The 20,354-nt window shown below is 43.4% G+C and overlaps 1 pseudogene; it reads left to right on the top strand.

Annotated features, from left to right (window-relative positions):
* Positions 1 to 2,521: 2,521 nt before the first annotated feature.
* LOC146232680 (uncharacterized) lies at positions 2,522 to 3,676 on the top strand (annotated as a pseudogene).
* The last annotated feature ends 16,678 nt before the right edge of the window (positions 3,677 to 20,354 follow it).

The raw sequence follows: 20,354 nt of genomic DNA, 5'->3' as shown, positions 1-20,354 counted from the left end.
AGCCTTGGACTGGGTTAAATGTGTTTATCTGTAGCCAATAGGTGTTCAGAATTGATTGAATTTGCTCAAATAATAAGAGTTCAAGTAACATTATTGGCATTTGTGACTGTAATAGACATTGCCTTGGTGGCTTTATTGCCACCAGGAATTTCATTTTCATTCATAGATATTGAGCACTTTGCTTTTCTATATACAAGCAATGAAATGAAACGAGTAATTTAATTATGTGTCTCAAAGCGATATAGATATATTTTCACTCTGTGGAAGATAGAAAAAGAGCAGTGAGGCATGAAACAAGCCCATTTATGATTGAATATTGTGCATTCGCACATTTTCCTTTTTGTCCACCTCTCTCATACCTCAACAGTTTGACAACCAATGTCTATTTGCAATGTTTTGCATAATTCATGACTGCTCTCAATCATTCCAATTGTAAGCAATGCTCACTGACCCCTAAATCATTTTTTGATTTATCTCTCCAATAGGAGAGATTTTATGATCCTATGAAAATGTATAGTTTCTGTCAGTCACTTACTTTTTAAACACACTCCCCACTAAGGTCATATTTATTTTATTGGGTTACTCCCTATTGTTATCCTGTGTTTCACACCCTTTAGGGCTGCATTAAACAATAAGAACAGAGTCTGAGATGCCTTACAATGCTATGATAAAATTGGAGTCATCCCCTTGAATGAAACCATTGAATTTCACCTACATTTTCCCTTTAGCTCTTTCTAAAAAGTTGAGGAAAATGGATACTGAACATCCTGGTTAAGTTAACAGAAAATTATTTTCGGAAATACCTTTGCAGGGTTCTCCAATCCTGGTCCTTGAGGGCCGCTGTCCTGCATGTTTTAGATGTTTCCCTGCTCCAGCACACCTGATTTAAATGAATGGGTTGTTATCAATCTCTGTGGAAGCCGGGTAATGACTATTCATTTGAATCAGGTGTGCTGGAGCAGGGAAACATCTAAAACATGCAGGACAGCGGCCCTCGAGGACCAGAATTGGAGAACCCTAAAGCAATGAAATCATTTGTACAATGGAGAGACAACTAAATCAAATGTTACAATGACTACCGTATTTTTCTGAAAATAAGCCGCATTTTCTATAAACCGCACCCCACCAGAATGGGAGCTTTGTGTTTGTAAATCTGAGTATAAACTGCACTGGAATATATGCCGCACTTGATACAGGAACAATGATTCCAAGCAATGCACGAGTATAGGCAGTACAGCATGCCGTTGTGTAACACACTTCGAAAACGAAGTGCGTAATGTAGGTTTCTATTGCCCGGGAATTAAAGGTCACAGGAAATGCAGTTTTTTTATGCTTTTATATAGGCCTTAGTGGTCCCCTAATACTGTATCTGAAGTCTCTTTCCTGAAATTCAGCCTTGGTGCAGAATTACAGCCACTACGAGTAGTCCCACAATGAGCTTTCCTCAGAACGCGCTGTTTCTGTGTCTGTAGCTTTAAATGCTAATGAGGAGGAGAGAGGTGGCACCATGCGCTAATGTTTACAGTGGATGTATCGCATTGGCTCGTAGACCCGTTGCTGTAAGAAGCCTCGAATTTGCCCATTCTCATCTGATAACCCTGGTTTGCACACCTGCACACTCAGTCATTTCAGTGTGGGGAAAGGCGGATATCGCGCGCGCCATAACACCAACAGCAGAATGGTTATCCACATAACAACAAAGTGTACAACACTAGATTTGTGTATTCACACACATACTTGATGCTATCTACCTTTACATTAGCAACAGTACCTCAGCTGTTAGCTGCAGAGATAATGTTACAGCCACAGGGCTCTCAAGTGTCACGCATTGAGCGTGACAGTCACTCGTTTCGGTCTTTTGTCACGCTCCCCCGCCACACATTGTATTTCTCACGCTGAAAAAAAATATTGATAATAGGCTATATTAAATATGCTGCAGCACCCAAACAAAATTCCTCTGGCCGCGCCACTCTCACTATGGAACCGGCAGGAATCAAGCGCGTCTTCCCTGGTTCTTAGTTGAGCCTGCCACTTTTCAGCCAACCTATCAAAAAACGAAAGGGTCTATACAATAGCCAATCGGAAAATGTTTCCCAGATAATTAGCATCAGTTTTTCATGAGTGTCTTAATCAACAGTTTTACAGCCTGTTCACTGACAACACCTGCTCAGAACAAGTAGTTCATAGATGTAGCCGGTGTGTATCGGTGAAACTCACTCCTCAGGTATGTAATAGGCCACCCGCATACAGGGAATGCTAGCTTTTCGTATGCGTAGCTGGTAGTGGGGGCGCTTGGGATGTCAGAGGTGGCAGGTTCAAACTCAGTGCGAGGCGAACGGAGGCTAGATACCTCTGACGGAGTTTGCAATTCTTTGTTTGTTTAATTTAATAGGCCGAGTTATAGTTTCGTTATCACACGATGGCTGACATATTGTCACATTAAAAACATCTCTTTCCAAATAGACAAAATAATTTTATTAACACTAAATACATTAAAAACATTTTTGTGCTTCACGGAGACATGGCTGTGCGATTTGATCCCGGACGCCGCTTTACAACTGGCAGGCATACATCAGCTTCTGTGAGGACTGCTGTATATCAACACGCACCAGGGTGTGCTTTCACAACGACAAGTCCTGGTTCTCAGCAGAGCTGAGAAGGTTGAGGTCAGAGAAGGAGAAAGCTTTTAGGAGTGGGGATAGAGACAGATTCAAGGAGTCGAAGAACAGGCTTAGCAAGGCGGTGAGAGAAGCTAAACAACTGTACTCTGAGAAACTGAAGCGTCAATTCTCTGCTAACGACTCTGCTTCTGTCTGGAGAGGGCTCAAGCAAATCACCAACTACAAGCCCAGAGCCCCCCCCACTCCACCAACGACTCCCGCCTGGCCAACGACCTGAACAAGTTCTACTGCAGATTTGAAAGACAATTGGACAGTCCTGATCTACCCCTTCCCATCCATGTGGCCTCCCCCCCTCTACAGCGACGACTCTCTCCATTCAGGGGGGTGAAGTTAAGAGACTTTTCAAGAGGCAGAACCCCCGCAAAGCAGCTGGGCTGGACTCTGTCTCTCCTGCCACCCTCAAGCACTGCGCTGACCAGCTGTCTCCTGTATTTACAAACATCTTTAACACCTCCCTGGAGACATGCCATGTGCCATCCTGTCTCAAGTCCTCCACCATCTTCCCTGTGCCCAAAAAGCCAAGGCCAACAGGACTTAATGACTACAGACCCGTCGCCCTGACCTCTTTGGTAATGAAGTCTTTTGAGCGCCTTGTACTGGCACACCTCAATTCCATCACAGTCCCCTTCCTGGACCCGCTGCAGTTTGCCTACAGAGCCAACAGGTCTGTGGATGATGCCGTTAACATGGCCCTCCACTTCTCCCTACAGCATCTGGACTCCCCAGCATCCTACGCCAGGATCCTGTTTGTGGACTTCAGCTCTGCCTTCAACACCATCATCCCTGCTCTGCTACAGGACAAGCTCTCCCAGCTGAACGTGCCCGACTCCACCTGCAGGTGGATCACAGACTCCCAGTCCATCAGGATCTCCTCAGGGCTGCGTCCTTTCCCCTCTGCTCTTCTCCCTGTACACCAACAGCTGCACCTCGAGTCATCCGTCTGTCAAACTCCTGAAGTTTGCGGACAACACCACCCTCATTGGGCTCATCTCTGACGGGGATGAGTCTGACTACAGGTGGGAAACTGACAACCGGGTGACCTGGTGCAGCCAGAACAACTTAGAGCTCAATGCTCTTAAGAGAGTGGAGATGATTGTGGACTTCAGGAAGAACACAGCCCCACTCACCCCCATCACCCTGAGTGACTCCCCAGTCAACACTGTGGAGTCCTTCCGCTTCCTGAGCACCATCCTCTCCCAGGACCTCAAGTGGGAACTGAACATCAGCTCCCTCACCAAAAAAGCACAACAGAGGATGTACTTCCTACGGCAGCTGAAGAAATTCAACCTGCCAAAGACAATGATGGTGCACTTCTACACAGCCATCATTGAGTCCATCCTCACTTCTTCTATCACCATCTGATACGCTGCTGCCACTGCCAAGGACAAGAGCAGACTGCAGCGTATCATCCGCAATGCTGAGAAGGTGATCGGCTGCAATCTGCCTTCCCTCGAGGATCTGCACACCTCAAGGTCCCTGAGGCGAGCCAGGAAGATTGTGGCCGACCCCTCCCACCCTGGACACTCCCTGTTTCAACTACTCCCCTCCGGCAGAAGGCTGCGGTCCATCAAGACCAAAACCTCATGCCACAAGAACAGTTTCTTCCCATCCACTGTTGGCCACTTTAAAAGGCCAAGGACTCTCACTGACTTTAAACCACAAGCTGCACAATGACACCCTGCACATTGCAATTTGTATTGTTCTCTTGCACAATCTGTTTTTTTTTAGGTTAGATTGTAAATTATGACTACTTATATTTTACATTTTATTTTATTCCCTTAGTAGTAGCCAGACCCCCCTTAGTATTAGCTAGACTTTGCTCCTTTTGTATAGTTAGTCCACATATTTAAGTTTCAATATTCCCATATGTTTAATGTATGCACCTCCCTGACAAAGTAAATTCCTTGTTTGTGCAAACATTCATGGAAAATAAAAAATCCCTTCTCATTCTGAAGTGTTTTGCATTGTCGATGTTATAGGTCACTTTTAAAATAATGTCATATTTTATTATTATATCCTGGTCATGGATGTATTAATCATTGCTGCCTTTCAAAGATGTCAGGTAAAAAGCAAATAATTAATTTTGACCCCCTGAGGGGAGGGGGGGGGGGGAGGAGGAATATCACTCTTGCCTGTCTTCAAAACTTGAGAGCCCTGCAGCCAGATTCTAAGGGTAGCAAGCTAGGTAACCATATAGTAAGCAACAAAATTATATGGCGTTAGTTGGCTTACTTGTCCGAGGTTGTAGCTGGACCAAGGAGTTAGTACTGATCCAGAATTTAATTTCAGACGGCCAGCAAGGCCAACTTTGTATTGGCTCAAGTTAAGGAAACAGTGGTGGCTGAAATGTTTGACGCAGACATGCAAAACTTTGGGAAGTTGTGTCGTCGCATTTCCAGTGAAAATGAAATTAAGATACTGGTTGTGCAGAGGCTCTGATGAAGGAACTAAAAAAATACTTTGTCTTCATTTGTACATCCAAGCTCTGAGCAACTGTTATGCTTCGTTTGTTTGCTCGCCATGATGTCTCTCCAGGAAAAAACGATATTGCACTCGCCCTTGCACGGTGGTAGCTCAGTTTCTCATGAACGGGCCAGATGATCTGGGCGAGCAAAGCAGAGAGGGGAGGTAACCTTGCTCCTATCTACATCACTAGGAGGAGATTTTCACACAGAGCAATTGCCTTCATTTTGTCAAAGGCGGAGAAGAACACCCAGGGCTTAGTTTACACCTATCAAAAATTCTAGCCACTGGGGGACCAAAGGCAGGCTAGGGGAACTCATATTAATGTTAAATAAGTTTTCATGTCATGTGACCTTTAACTAATATTTACCTTTTAGACGCGAGTTGTAAATATTTCCGACGGTCCCCAAAGCGCAAGTAATTTTTTCCCAAACGGTAGCTAGCTTTAGTTAGCTTCCGGGCTAAGTTATCTAGCATAGTACTTGTAGCAATGCAACTACTATGCTAGCAGACATCCCAACCTGCAAAACCTAATTTGGCTTCACCAGCTACGCATATATGCAACGTCACACTGTGAGACCCATATTCTGATTACATATGTGCGACGCTACTCCTTAACAGGTTCAATCCAGCCCCCCACCCATAGACATAATAAAGAGTAGACGCTGCATCAACCGCTACTGCTTACTGGCGCTGACGAGCCAGTCAGGGGCCGCCATCTAGGAACTGGCAACCGCTCCACTCAGTGTAATCAGTTTGGCTAGGGCAATGAGCTGTCATTGCATTTAATTAATCATACCGAACAGAATACCGAACTGATTTTCACACAGTTTGCTTTGCTGCAAAGGTCATACATGTAGCTATGATACAGGACATGGTTATTCTTTTCACAAAATACAACCCATAGTATGGTAATGTTAAATCTTACTTGTGAAAAGTAATCCCCGAGCCCTGTTTGCGATTGTTCGCCAATTTTAGCAAGAATATGCTGGTCGAGGAGGACAGCCTTTAAGAGAGAAAGCGATTACCCATTGATCTGTCACATCAGAATTTTGATTCAGGTCACGAAAGTCTTGAAATTTGAGTGAGAATGTCGCCCGGTACAGACCGCATAGTTGAGCGGCAACCATGTCCTCACGTCATGTCACAAAGTTCATAATTTTACAGTTTTACAGTCAATTCTACATCTAAAAAGTTGAGCAGGGGAGCTTTCAAGAGAAATGGGAATTCTGCTTTTAGCCAGGTGGTCCGATTATTTTTCTGATTTGTTTAAACTGGCAATCTGAGTGAGACTGCACCCCCGTTACACTGTTTTGACGTTAGCTTCACTGGCACTGTGCACAATGTTGTATCCATACTACACCAGAAACGTCAGGGAAGACTGCCTAATGTGGATACGAGCCTGATGAAGATAGCCAGCATTGCGGATTTATTTAACCGAGCCTGTTTCATTCGTCATTTGCCTGAGAAAGCGACCTCCGTCAGCCAGGCTAGTTTTGCCCGATCACTTGGGCTATTTAAGGGTATTGGGGTCAAATGACTTTTGTGCATAGACGAGTGAAATGTAAATGTATTGTCCAAAGGCCAAGAGCCTCAAAAAGTTAATATCAAGCCCTGCAATCCAGTGGCCAGAGATATATGATGACCTGATCGACACTGCAAGTGTAATAGACCGGGGAGAAGTTGTCATTTGCAACCGACATGCGCAGTTGAGCCTGCTTGACAGTTGTGTACGTCAGGTGATAATTGGTCTATTAAAGGGGTGATGGACTGGGTTTTTGGGGTATTTCACACTGTTCCTTAAGGTCTCCGAAGAGGGTATGTAACATTGGTTGGGCTGAAAATGGCCTGGTGCTGTTCTATGCGCCCTTATGCCACCCTGTGAAATGAAATAGCCTATAATGAAACAAGCTGTTTTCTCCTATTTATGGTATGCTCATGAATATATAGATGAGCTGCGCTGATTGGTTGGTTTACAACAAGTGAAGCTGCGGAGCAAAGACGCAACACGGCCAACAGCACTCACTGAAACATCGAAAGTGGAGACTTGAAAAATAAACTTACTAATAAATCTATTGTGTCTACTCAACACTGTTTTCAACAGATTGACTAGATTTAACTTTGTTTCCGGGAAGCTTCCGGCTTCTGAACTGGTTGCAGTTCCACTCTGAGGGCGCTCACCAGTCTATGGAGCTATACCCCTCAAAATCCACTTTTCTCAGGATAAAATGTTTTGTCTAGTCATTTGAACGTTGCATTCGAAAGAAAACGCGCAGAAAATACACACTGCTGGGTGTTATATTTTTTTAAGTCACTTTTTTATTCTAAAAAGCCTTTTAAAATGTCAATGACGTAATACAATTAGCCTTCATTAGCAGAATGCTAGCATGTTATGGGCAACAACAACACTCACCCTGTAAGAAATCGAAAGGACTTAAGTACTTGTTGATTCAACTTTCGATCGATCCATGTTGAACTTGCAAAAACTACAGTTTTACAAATCGTTGCAGACCTACATGACGTTGTTTGTCGAGTTTATTTCCGTTATTCTAAAGCAGATTTAACCATTTTGTATTATTATGTTCATGGCATGACAAACGTAATTATAGCCTAATGTAATAAGTGATATCGTGGCATGTTAAGGTGTCATTATAGATTGTTAACGTCAATCAAGAACAAGGCCAGACACTTTCCTGCGCAAGACCTGACGAGCCGGAACTGGAAAGTTGGCGCGGTCCATTTCGCGTTCTCGCTTGCCTCACTGCGCTACTGTATGGAGGACCAAACCTGCCATATTTAAAAATGAATGAATGAATAAATAAATGTCCACATCCATGCATTTAGACATAAATAAATGAATACATGTACTAATTAATGCACAATTGTCAATCAATATTACCTTAAAATTTACATGTATTTATTTGTGTATTCATTTATTCGTCGTCGTCATCTGCCGCTTGTCCGGGGATCGGGTCACGGGGGCAACGACCTAAGCAGGGAGGCCCAGGCTTCCCTCTCCCCGGCCACTTCCACCACCTCTTCCTGGGGGACCCCGAGGCGTTCCCAGGCCAGCCGAGTGACATAGTCCCTCCAGCGTGTCCTGGGTCTTCCCTGGGGCCTCTTCCCAGTGGGACGTGCCCGGAACACCTCACCAGGGAGGCGTCCAGGAGGCATCCTAATCAGATGCCCGAGCCACCTCAGCTGGCTCCTCTCGACGCGGAGGAGCAGCGGTTCTACTCTGAGCCCCTCCCGGATGACCGAGCTTCTCACCCTATCTCTAAGGGAGATCCCGGACACCCTGCGGAGAAAGCTCATTTCGGCCGCTTGTATTCGCGTTCTCGTTCTTTCGGTCACTACCCATAGTTCGTGACCATAGGTGAGGGTAGGAACGTAGATCGACTGGTAAATAGAGAGCTTCGCCTTTCGACTCAGCTCCTTCTTCACCACGACGGACCGATGCAGAGCCCGCATCACTGCGGACGCCGCACCGATCCGCCTGTCGACCTCACGCTCCATTCTTCCCTCACTCGTGAACAAGACCCCGAGATACTTGAACTCCTCCACTTGGTTCAGGATCTCCTCCCCGACCCGGAGATGGCACTCCACCCTTTTCCGGTCGATAACCATGGCCTCAGATTTGGAGGTGCTGATTCGCATCCCAGCCGCTTCACATTCGGTTGCGAACCGCTCCAGTGAGAGCTGAAGGTCACGGCCCGATGAAGCCAACAGGACCACATCATCTGCAAACAGCAGCGACCCGATCCTGAGGTCACCAAACCGGACCCCCTCAACACCCTGGCTGCGCCTAGAAATCCTGTCCATATAGGTAATGAACAGAATCGGTGACATAGGGCAGCCCTGGCGGAGTCCAACCCTCACCGGAAACAAGTTCGACTTACTACCGGCAATGCGGACCAAACTCTGGCACCGGTCGTACAGGGACCGGACAGCCCCGATCAGGGAATCCGGTACCCCGTACTCTCGGAGCACCCCCCACATGAGCCCCCGAGGGACACGGTCGAACGCCTTTTCCAAATCCACAAAACATGTGTAGACTGGTTGGGCGAACTCCCATGTACCCTCCAGGACTCCGCGGAGGGTATAGAGCTGGTCCACTGTTCCACGGCCAGGACGAAAACCACATTGCTCCTCCTGAATCCGAGGTTCGACAATCCGGCGGACCCTCCTCTCCAGGACCCCTGAATAGACTTTCCCAGGGAGGCTGAGGAGTGTGATCCCCTAAAGTTGGAGCACACCCTCCGGTCCCCCCTTTTTAAAGAGGGGAACCACCACCCCGGTCTGCCAGTCCAGAGGCACTGTCCCCGATGTCCACGCGATGTTGCAGAGTCGTGTCAACCAAGACAGCCCTACAACATCCAGAGCCTTAAGGAACTCCGGGCGGACCTCGTCCACCCCAGGGGCCCTGCCACCGCGGAGCTTTTCAACCACCTCGGCGACCTCGGCCCCAGAGATAGAAGGGCCCCCCCCGATGTCCCCAGACTCTGCCTCCACGTCGGAAAGCGTGTTGGTGGAATTAAGGAGGTCTCCAAAGTATTCCTTCCACCGATCCAGGACGTTCCCGATCAGTTGACAGCTCCGCCCCTCTCCTCACCAGAGTGTCCAAGACATGCGGCCTCAAGTCCGACGACACGACTACGAAGTCGATCATCGAACTGAGACTTCGGGTGTCCTGGTGCCAGGTGCACATATGGACACCCTTATGCTTGAACATGGTGTTCGTTATGGTATTCATTTATTTATTCATTTATTTATTCATTCATGTATTCATTCATTTATTAATTCATGTGTTCATTCATTTATTCATTCATTTATTCATTCATTTATTCATTCCTGTATTTCTTCTTCTCAATATGTTAATGAGATGTGTCAATCAAAATAGGTAGGCGGTATTTGACACACCATTGGCTAATCGTTTTCCACGCTTTGTATTCGATTATGTAGCCTTACATCCATCCTTGCTGTCATGGAACAATGGATTTTTGGTGTTTCAAAACCCATTGACACTGTATGACTATGTTTAGCTTGTGTTCTGCTCCTCTCTCTTGCCAACCGTCTCTGGAGGAGGGGATCCCTCTCTGAATTGTTCCTCCCAAGGTTTCTTCCATTTTTTCTCCCGTTGGGAGTTTTTCTGGGAGTTTTTCCTTGTCTTCCTTGAGGGTTTAGGTTGGTTGAGGGGCAGTTCTATGGGCGTATGTGGAGCCCTCTGTGACATGCTTGCGTGTAAAAAGGGCTATACAAATAAATTTTATTTGATTTGATGGACAACATAGCCTACATGGACAGGCTGGCCGACCTTGTTGAAAACAAAGATTTAATTCACCATATATGATATTTGGATAAACAAACATGTTATAAAGATTTTACTACGTTAGTTGTGGGCTATCACTTAACACCCAACTTCACTACGCTGACCGGCCAACCATGTGTTTACCCCGATAAAAACGTAAACATTTAAAAATAAAAAATCCTTGTTGATTGTCAAACCAACATATTTGTCCTGTGTGTAAGAGCGAGATAGACAATCTGGCATATAGCCCCCAATCAAGCAGAAGAGAAATTTGTGAAGATTGACGACACAAAGTTAATCATCGAAGATGAAAAGTAGCTTAGTCCTAAATGGAGTTGTATGCCCAATAGCACATATTTTACAAAGACTTCGGCAACAAAAGCCAAACGTTGCCACGTTATGTTGGGAATGGGATGCCGTTGCGACGGTTATTGTTGGAGCAACAAGTTGCCTAAATAGCCTGTAGCCTATGCCATGTTTATGTACATGTCAGCTTTACATGTAGAAAATAAAATCTCAGAGAAGGTGAAAGGCTTGGTGACCGGCGTGGAGAAATGCGCGTCTAGTGTGAACAGCATCGCACCATTCGTAGTATATTGTGGCGCTCCAGGGCGCTTCGCAGCCAGTGTGTCCCAGGCGTTAGCTAGATTGAATCTATGGCTCTGGATTGATTGCAATGTCTGAACATCAGTTTCCACGCCTACTGGCCTCCTCTCATTATCATATTGGGAACAATGAATGAATGAATGAATGAATGAATGAATAAATAAATGAATAAATAAATGAATATATAAATGAATGAATGAATCAATAAATCAATACATAAATGAATACAAAATAAATAAATACATAAATGTAAAATATATGTAACTATTGATTGACAATTGTGCATTAATTAATATATATATTCGTTTATTTCTGTCTAAATGCATGGATGTGGACATTTATTTATTCATTCATTCATTCATTTGTAAATATGGCAGGTTTAGTCCTCCATACTACTGAGCACTTCATAGAAATGAATGGGGACACCATCTTAAAAAAGCAGGCTTGCTGGTCTTTGTATTTAACCCATAGACTTCTATACAGCAGGGCTCCAGACTAACTTTTACCCTTGGTTGCACTGGTGCACCAAACCTTTTTATTTAGGTGCACCAGCACAAAATGTAGGCGTACCCACATTTTTCCTTGCGTCGCCACAATTTCAAGGTCACCTTTTTGTCAGGCTGCATATACATTCATATATATTATGTAAATGATCGTAAACAAGAATAAGGTGTAGGTAAATCGTTTTTTTATTTGAAGCACAATTATACTATATATACAAATATTAATATTTTAAGTGCTTCACTGGGCTGCCAAACTAAAACATTTTAAGCAAAATAAAACATTTCAAAATAGAAAGTGCTACTGTTTAAGTGTGCTTCCCTGAACTAAGATCCTAACATTTCATGGCTCAAAGTATTATAGCGGGTCTCCCCTTGCTGTTGCATGCCCGTCAGATGGCCAACACCTGTGATTTGGCCTTCATGCCCTTTGGCCTTGGCTAAACCAGCTAGCCACACTCTCCCTAGCATCAAAATCCCAGCTCCATGGGTTAGCTCCACAGCTCCATAACTCAGGGGTGGGCAATTAATTTTTACAAGGGGCCACGTAAGAAACCTGAAATGTGTTGGAGGGCCGCTTCAATGATAACGAACTTAATTCTCCCATTGAAAAAAGCAGTAAAGTTTATATTTTGATTAGCTGCTACTGGTTATCAGAAGAATAAGGATATTCTGTAAATATTTATATAAATATTGTACATTTTGGTGTAGGTCAAATAGGAAAAGACTATAGAAGTAACAGTAAAAACAAAAACATTCATTACATCAGTGTTTCATTTGATTTGTAACCAGTTAATCTTCACAAACACTGAAAAGTTGTTTTGCAGAATGTTAAAGGTATGCAATTGATAAACTTTATACAAAAAGAAATACTTTTTTCAGTTCATTTTGTTCTGTAAGAGAAATCCAGTGGGCTTGAACCAGTGCATCAAAATCTGGCTGAATGTCTGAGGTGGATATGCGAAGGACTTGGACAGCAGACAGGTGATGATCAAGGTCTGCAGTTTAACTAGCAAACCATCAGCGGCCCGCGCCCACTGAATCAGCCAAGTTCTTATTATGTCCGCGTTCGTTTTTTTCTTTAGTCCCTTAGTGCCGATTCAAATTATAATCCTTCAACACAGCGACCTGTTCTCCACAAACTAAGAACACAGGTTTGACTTTGACCTCAGTAAACATATACTTACAATCCATGTCTTGTTTAAAACTCTACATTCTGTATCAACCTTTTGTTTTTCATTTTTCATTTTCGAGGGCTTACCAACAGCTAACTCTTCTGTCGGTAAGGTTGTGCAAGCGCTCATATGTAAATCGCCTGATCACTGTAGTCTTTCAGGACTACATATTTACTACCGCTCATCACATTTATTTTTATTTTTTTATTTACCTCACGCGGGCCGGATTGTGACAGGCCGTAGGCTGGTTGAGGCCCGCGGGCTGTACAATGCCTAGGTCTGCCGTAACTGATTATCTGGTGCTCAGGTCGTGATTTCTATCACACAGCATGGAGCATGTCAACAGCTCTGTAATATTTTAGTTCTCAGATGTCTTGATCCATGTAAAGGATGGCCACACGCTATGGCCTCAGTCACAAAAACCAGAGGTCTTCAGCAAAGCACCACCACCCATGCTACAATCCATCTTCACTTTAGTTTCTACCATGCATGATCCTCTTGTAAACAGATTACAAGGACATTCTGGAGTCTATCAAATACAGAGGCAGGCTGTTCTGCATGACCTGTCTTGAAACAATTACTGCATGTAATTCAAACACAGATGCTTTGGCACTTACTGAACCCATACGGGAAGTCAAGTTGTAGAAAATAAGATAATGGTGTAAAATTCCTGATTTAATCTGTTTTATCACTCAGTGTAATTACCTTACTGTTGTGCTACCCATCTCCCACTGTGGTAGGCACTGTAGGCAGTAGGAATGCTTTTGATTAATGAGTCGTGTTTTTAAGGTTAGGTGATAAAGTGGTCAATTTCCTGTCAAGCCAGACTATACTAACAGTGTGTTGGCCACCTTCCAGATTAGAAATGAATTCCAATGAGTGCAGTGACATCGTCCACATACAGTAAGTGTGTTTCAAATAAAAATAACAATCTATAGCACTGCAACAATAGTGCCTCTGTGATTTTAAAGGAACCATCATTTCCAATGAAAAGTCACTGGCAGCGTCTGCTTCTGAAGTATGATTATAAACATATCAGAGATGCTTGGACCAGTACTTTTGGTGTTTTCTCTCATGGATGTCTGATCTTATGCTACTGAAAAATGTATGCGAATGGCCACATGGTAAGAAAAGGAGGACACGAGAAATATCAAAAACATCCTTCTTCAATTGACTTATAATTCAAGATGTGCCTATTGACCAAACCCCTCTTCCTTGTCACAATTTCTTCTATATATTTCATGCACACCTATTTGCTCTTTCATATACACAGCCTTTCCCTTCTCCATTTGCAACACACAGACACATACTGTACGTCTAACTTTTTCTGTGTTTCTCTCTCCACCTCTGTTTTCAGATGGTTTCCTCATTAGCTGCCCACCTGCTAGAGAGAGCAAATAAGAGTTCACCCATCAAACTCGAGGTAAACTACAGGAGGAAGTGTGGTGGCCCTGGGGGAGCCTTCATCCTCAAGTTTCCTCCACAGGAGCAGGTAAAACAGAACTCTCTGTTCGAAACCAAAGGCTGTTTGAAGCCAGCAGTGCTATGGGAGAAATATCCCCCAGGCCTGCCTGCGTCCAGCCCTGCTTACTCTTACTTATGTATGCATTCTAAATGTTGCTTATTCACTGTTCCCAGTATATTTTTCTTCCAACTATCCATCCGGTGCAATACTCCTTGGAGTGGATTAAGTAAGTTGCCTTGTGGTTGTTTGAAGGCGTTGTAAAGATACTGCAGATTCCATTCATGCAGTGTGATTTAAACCCCAGTAATCCTGAGGCCCCAGTTCCCAGGAGACAAATATTAATTGGCTTGAGTCTCACCTGGCACCAATGTTAACTCTAAACTATGCGCCTGCGCGACCGCGCAGACCAGTTGAAGGACCCGCGCGCTAGATTTTCCACACAAAATATAATCTGTATTTTTTTTAATAAAACTATAACTTAGGTTTGCATAGGGTCCATAGGGACTAGTCACAACCAAAGTTAGGGAAAGATACAATCGTCCCCACAAATATTTTGTTACATTTTCGAAAAAAATATTTTGCACAATATATTTGCAAAACTCATTCGTATTATTATCTTTACTATCTTCGTCCCCCAGAAAAGTGAAAAATACATTTCCAAGTTAAACAATGCGCCCTCGAGCCTGCGAGACAAGATTATGTCATTTGAAGTGGCAGGCAGAATCAGAAACACTTAGTGAATCATGACTTGCAGAAAGAGAGCTGGCAGTACGCCAGGAAATAATAAAGCCTCATTTTAGTATTTCGTTTGGTCTCAGCATTGATATTTTTGACCGTTGTGTGCTTTATACATAGGAAAATGTCACCCAAAAAGAAGAGAGATATCAGAAGTTTTTTCACCACCTAGAGAGTAAGTAGCTATCAAGAAGGTTGTTGTTAGTTAGCTAGTAGGAAAACTACACACACAGTACAGACCTGCTAGCCTTACACTGATACCCATTCTACAATGGAAACATGTTTTGAAAGTTGTAAACTAGTGTAGTAGAGCATGTAACTTTTGCTTGTATTAAATATATCCCTAGCGTCTGCAATCTATCGACCAGTGTGTTAGCAGCAGCGTGTCTTGTTGAAGCCAGAAGGATAAAGCTAACCTACCCACATAATGGGACCATGCTAGTTTAACCTAGTACCAGCAGGCTAGCAACTCAAAAGTGATATTAACTGGTAATAAGTAGGCCTATATGATCCCTTGACATAGCCACGGGAACATATTTTATCAAGGGCGTGCTGGGGGGGGGCTTAATGTTTTGGGGCGGCAGGGACGTACTGGGAGTAAAAATAGGGCCTGGACTTTGATCCAGACCGGCCCACCAGAACTGGCCCCCACATACGCCACCACAGCTGGCCTGCTAATGCAAGCATATTCGGTGTTCGATGTGATGCAAGTTTGGGAGTTCTCTCCTTAATGCAAGCGCGCATAGCGCGCAAGGCCATTTTTTGGGCCTTTATTTAAGCACAAAATATTTGAGCTTTATGTAAGATAAACATAACCGTTTTTCAATTGGTAAAACCTTGTCTAGTGAAGGTGATTTCTTTGTCTCTTAATTTTTCAGCCCCAACCTACGTTTCTTAGCCTGGTTTTCCATCGTTATTCTTCTCCCGGTGCTTCCGATGGCCAGTCCGCTACTGCGGAGCTGTGCCACGGTGGTGGATTTTTAAGTGATATCAATTTAAATGCTCGTGCTGTAAGGGGGTGCTGCAGCACCCTCAGCACCCCTAGTTCCCTCGGCTATGTCCCTTGGATAGTAATAGGCCTATCCCTGTAATCTCGACCAATGTCAGCAGTCAACTAAGCATGGTTAGCGTCTTACTACTGTGCAGGAAAAACAGCACCCTGAAGATACAGATGTAGAGCAGGTTGGTGATGAATCAGCATCAGGGGTTAAGGTGAGAAGTTGAATTTTCCATTTTGGTAAATATTGCATTAAATTGCAGTTTTATAAGGGATGTTTAGACAATGTTACCCATGAATGTTATCATTCACAGTTATACTTTTAGATATTAAAAAGGTGCTATAAATTGGGATGCCCAAATGTATGCATCATATATGATTTAATTGCTCAGAAGTCCAGTACAGATGATGTAACTGCTAGACCTAGTACAGCTCTATAAAACCTGAACCAATTACCTACCTTAAAAAAAAAAAATTCTGAACAAACAAGTGTCCCTAACAAAGCTGAGACCAAACCTGTCCTTGTTACAGGTGCCCCAAAAAAAGGGGAAATTTTACATTTAAACACGAATGGCTTGATGAAAATGTTCAAACGGACACAAGCGATGGTCCAGGTAGGCTGGTGAAGCTTTCTGATATATTTAGCTACGAAGGAGCTAGCGGAGTTCTCTGCAAACTGGTGGAGTACTGAGGTTTGTGCTCAGAAAGATTTTCTATTTGCTCAGTGCGGAATTTTTTTTAAGGGAACATTGCCTGGCACCCTATTTATGTGTGACTATCTATTCTTATGTGTTCCTTTTTCAACCTATTTGAACTGATAAAGAATAGGAAGTGAGAGACATGTTCTGTCTCTTTACAGTGTTATATTTGGTGGCCAAGCCGCGAAGCGGCGAAGCCACATAAGAGTTTCTACCTTTTCTTATAATTATTATTATTATAATTATTATTATACATCTGCCATGGGAGTCTATGGCAGTCCCTAGAACCACATGCTCAGAAGTTGTGAAATTTGGCACACTCTTTGGGACCTGTCCCCTCATCACTTTCACCAAGTTTCATGTCTCCCATTTCAACCCTCTAGCGCCACCAATGGGTCAAAGTTGAAGGTGTGTTTACACACGTTACCTTTGAACCATATGCCGCATTTTCCAAAATGAGGTATCATTGGATTCCCTGGATCAAGACAAGTTCAACGCACTCTATGACGTCATACCCAGTCATATAGATTCTCCGCCATTTTGAATGTTAACGAAAAGCGTTTTTTCGCTACTCCTCCTACAATTCTTGACGAAGCCTCACAAAAGTTATCCCCTGGAGCTTTGATTTTCGCAACCGTTTGTTAGTTACAGCCAATCAAATTCAGCAACTGATCCGGAAAAAGGGAAGTGAGGTCATATCTTAGTGAATCTTTGATGCATTGACTCCAAACTTGGTGTATGGATTCATGACCCTGTTATTAAGAGGTCCGTAAAAGGTAGGGTCATTTGAGCTCTAGGGGGCACTACAATAAGCAAAACTGTGTTTTGACCAATAACTGTTGATTTGTTTGTCGTATGTAAGTGATTCCTATGTCTCGTGATATCTTAGGAGATCCCGTGTCTTGCGCATGTTAACGCATGATACCAGACGAATTGATGAGGCCGCCATTTTGAATGAATGAATGAAACTTTTTTCCCTACTCCTACACAATGTATCCAATATTCACCAGATTTGGCACAGACTATCTTCAGACCACAATCACCTTGACATGTCAAAATAGGACTAAATTACAGCTGTTGGGGCAACAATCTGGGCCAAATCTGACCACGCGTGCCACAGGAGAAACAGCTTACTTTTTGTACACAGTAACTGTACACAGCAATTCCCAGCGCTGAAAATGGCTCACTGGGATAAGACGGCTCCTTTGAAGTGCAAGGTCGTAGGTTCGAATCCAGCCAAAGTCTTAAGCATGTCATGATACTGGTTTATCTGTTTAGTGATGCCAGGTATGCGACAGTAGCTGTCGAGCAGTATAATCATAATGGTCACGATAATGGTTCATTCTCAGGGGATTTATACTCAGAGTCAGATATATTGTGCTTTGTCGATATAGTGATGCTACATCTAGCCAGTGCATCGGATTTCTTGCATCATAACTTCTAAACAGATTTGTCATAAATCACAAGATTGGTCTCTTCTGATTCTATGTGGCATACTAAGTCAAAATATATCACACTGTCCCGTGTCTGCCATTTTGGGTGTCATCCATTTGGAATTTTCATAAAAACAAACTCCTCGTTCGCCGTTGCTCCTATTTTCATGGACATGTAATCAAATCATTTTCAGACCACAATCACCTTGACATGTCAAAATAGGACTGAATTACAGCTTTTTATACTTGGGTCAAATCTGACAACGCTTCCCACAGGAGAAACTGCTTACTTTTTTTTATACAGTAACTGAACACAGCATATCCCTGCAGTGAGAATAGCTCACTGGGATAAGACGGGTTCCTCTGAAGTGTAAGGTCATAGGTTCGAACCCAGCCTCAGGCATGTCATGACACTGGTTTATCTGTTTAGTGAAGCCTGGTATGCCACAGTAGCTGTCTAACAGTATAATGGTAATGATCATGTTTCATTCTCAGGGGATCTATACTCAAGAAGAGTCAGATTTATTGTGCTTTGTAGATATGTGTCCTCTAACCTCTAGGGGGTCGATCCCGTGTCTGACACATGTTAACTTGTGATACCAGCCGAATTGATGCTGCCATTTTGAATGAATTAATAAAACTTTTTTGTTCACTCCTCCTACAAAATGTTAGCCTGACATTGTCATACTCATAATTCTAGTCAGAATATGAGTCTGAGAACTCTCCGTTGGGCTGTGACTATGGGGCATGTTTCAAACAAACCTGGAAAACAAATGCCTCTTCGCTCAATTGGATAGATCTACAACCAATCAGAGCAACATAGTATGTTAACTTTGACCAAATCCCGTAGGAAGGACGGCAAGAACATATTTTCCATCGACAAATGCCTTGATTGCGTTTCTCTGTTCCTCTTTCAAAATTAATGCGCTGTCGATGTCTTCTAAAACAGACTCGATGGCAGAATCATAATTGGTGGCCAAGCCGCGAAGCGGCGAAGCCACATAAGGGTTTCTACCTTTTCTTATAATTGGTGGCCAAGCCGCGAAGCGGTGAAGCCACCTTAAGGGTTTCTACGTATTCTTATTATTATTATTATTATTACACATCTGTCATTGGAGTCTATGGCAGCCCCAACCACATGGTCAGAAGTTGTGAAAATTGGCACATTCTTTGGGATCAGTCCCCTCATCAATTTCACTAAGTTTCATGTCTCCCATTCCAACCATCTAGCGCTACCAATGGGTCAAAGTTGAAGGTGTGTTTACACATGTTACTTTTGAACCATATGCCCCATTGTCCAAAATGAGGTATCGTTGGATTCCCTGGATCAAGACGAGTTCAACGCACTCTATGACATCATACCCAGTTCCATAGATTCTCCGCCATTTTGAATGTAAAGAAAAAGCTTTTTTTCGCTACTCCTCCTACAATTCTTGTTGAATTTTCTTCAAAATTGCCACAGATGATATTCAGACCAAGCCTCACCAAAATTATCCCCTGGAGCTTTAATTTTCGCAACCGTTTGTTAGTTACAGCCACATCAAATTTATGTGGCTGAATTGATATGGCCGCCATTTGGAATATACCGTTTTTTCGCTACCTCTCCTATAAGGTTTGTCCAATCTTCACCAAATTTGGCACAGATCATCTTCAGACCAAGCCTCACAAGTTTTTTTGATTATCTAAACCTATTGACTGGAACAGCATATCAAAGTCGTCAGCCAATCAAAGTCATCAACCAAGCCACCATAAAAGAAATGAGGTCATATCTCAGCACCTTTTTACTGCATTGACACCAAATTTGGTATAGGGACTAGGGACACTGTTCTAAAGAGGTCCAAAATAGGTCATGCCATTTCACCTCTAGGTGGCGCTGCAATAAGTAAAAATTTTGCACCATTTATCTTCAGATCAAGCCTCACAAAAGACATCACGTTTTTTTGATTTTCTACACTTTTGACTGGAACAGCCAATCAAAGTCGTCAGCCAATCAAAGTCGTCAACCAAGCCACCATAAAAGAAGTGAGGTCATATCTCAGCACCTCTTTACTGCATTGACACCAAATTTGGTATAGGGACTAGGGACACTGTTCTAAAGAGGTCCAAATAGATCATGCCATTTCACCTCTAGGTGGCGCTGCAATAAGCAAAAAATTGTCATTTATCTTCTGATCAAGCCTCACAAACACTTTCACATTTCGGTAAAGCTGATCAAATTCGGCGATGAAGCCGCCAAAACAGGACGTGAGATCATATCTCAGGAAATATTTGCTGAAACGACATCAAACTTGGT

This window comes from Hypomesus nipponensis, chromosome 24 (assembly GCF_054491055.1).
Source record: "Hypomesus nipponensis isolate SF chromosome 24, ASM5449105v1, whole genome shotgun sequence".
NCBI classification, from domain to species: Eukaryota; Metazoa; Chordata; class Actinopteri; order Osmeriformes; family Osmeridae; genus Hypomesus; species Hypomesus nipponensis.
This window is presented reverse-complemented; position numbering and strand designations above follow the sequence as displayed.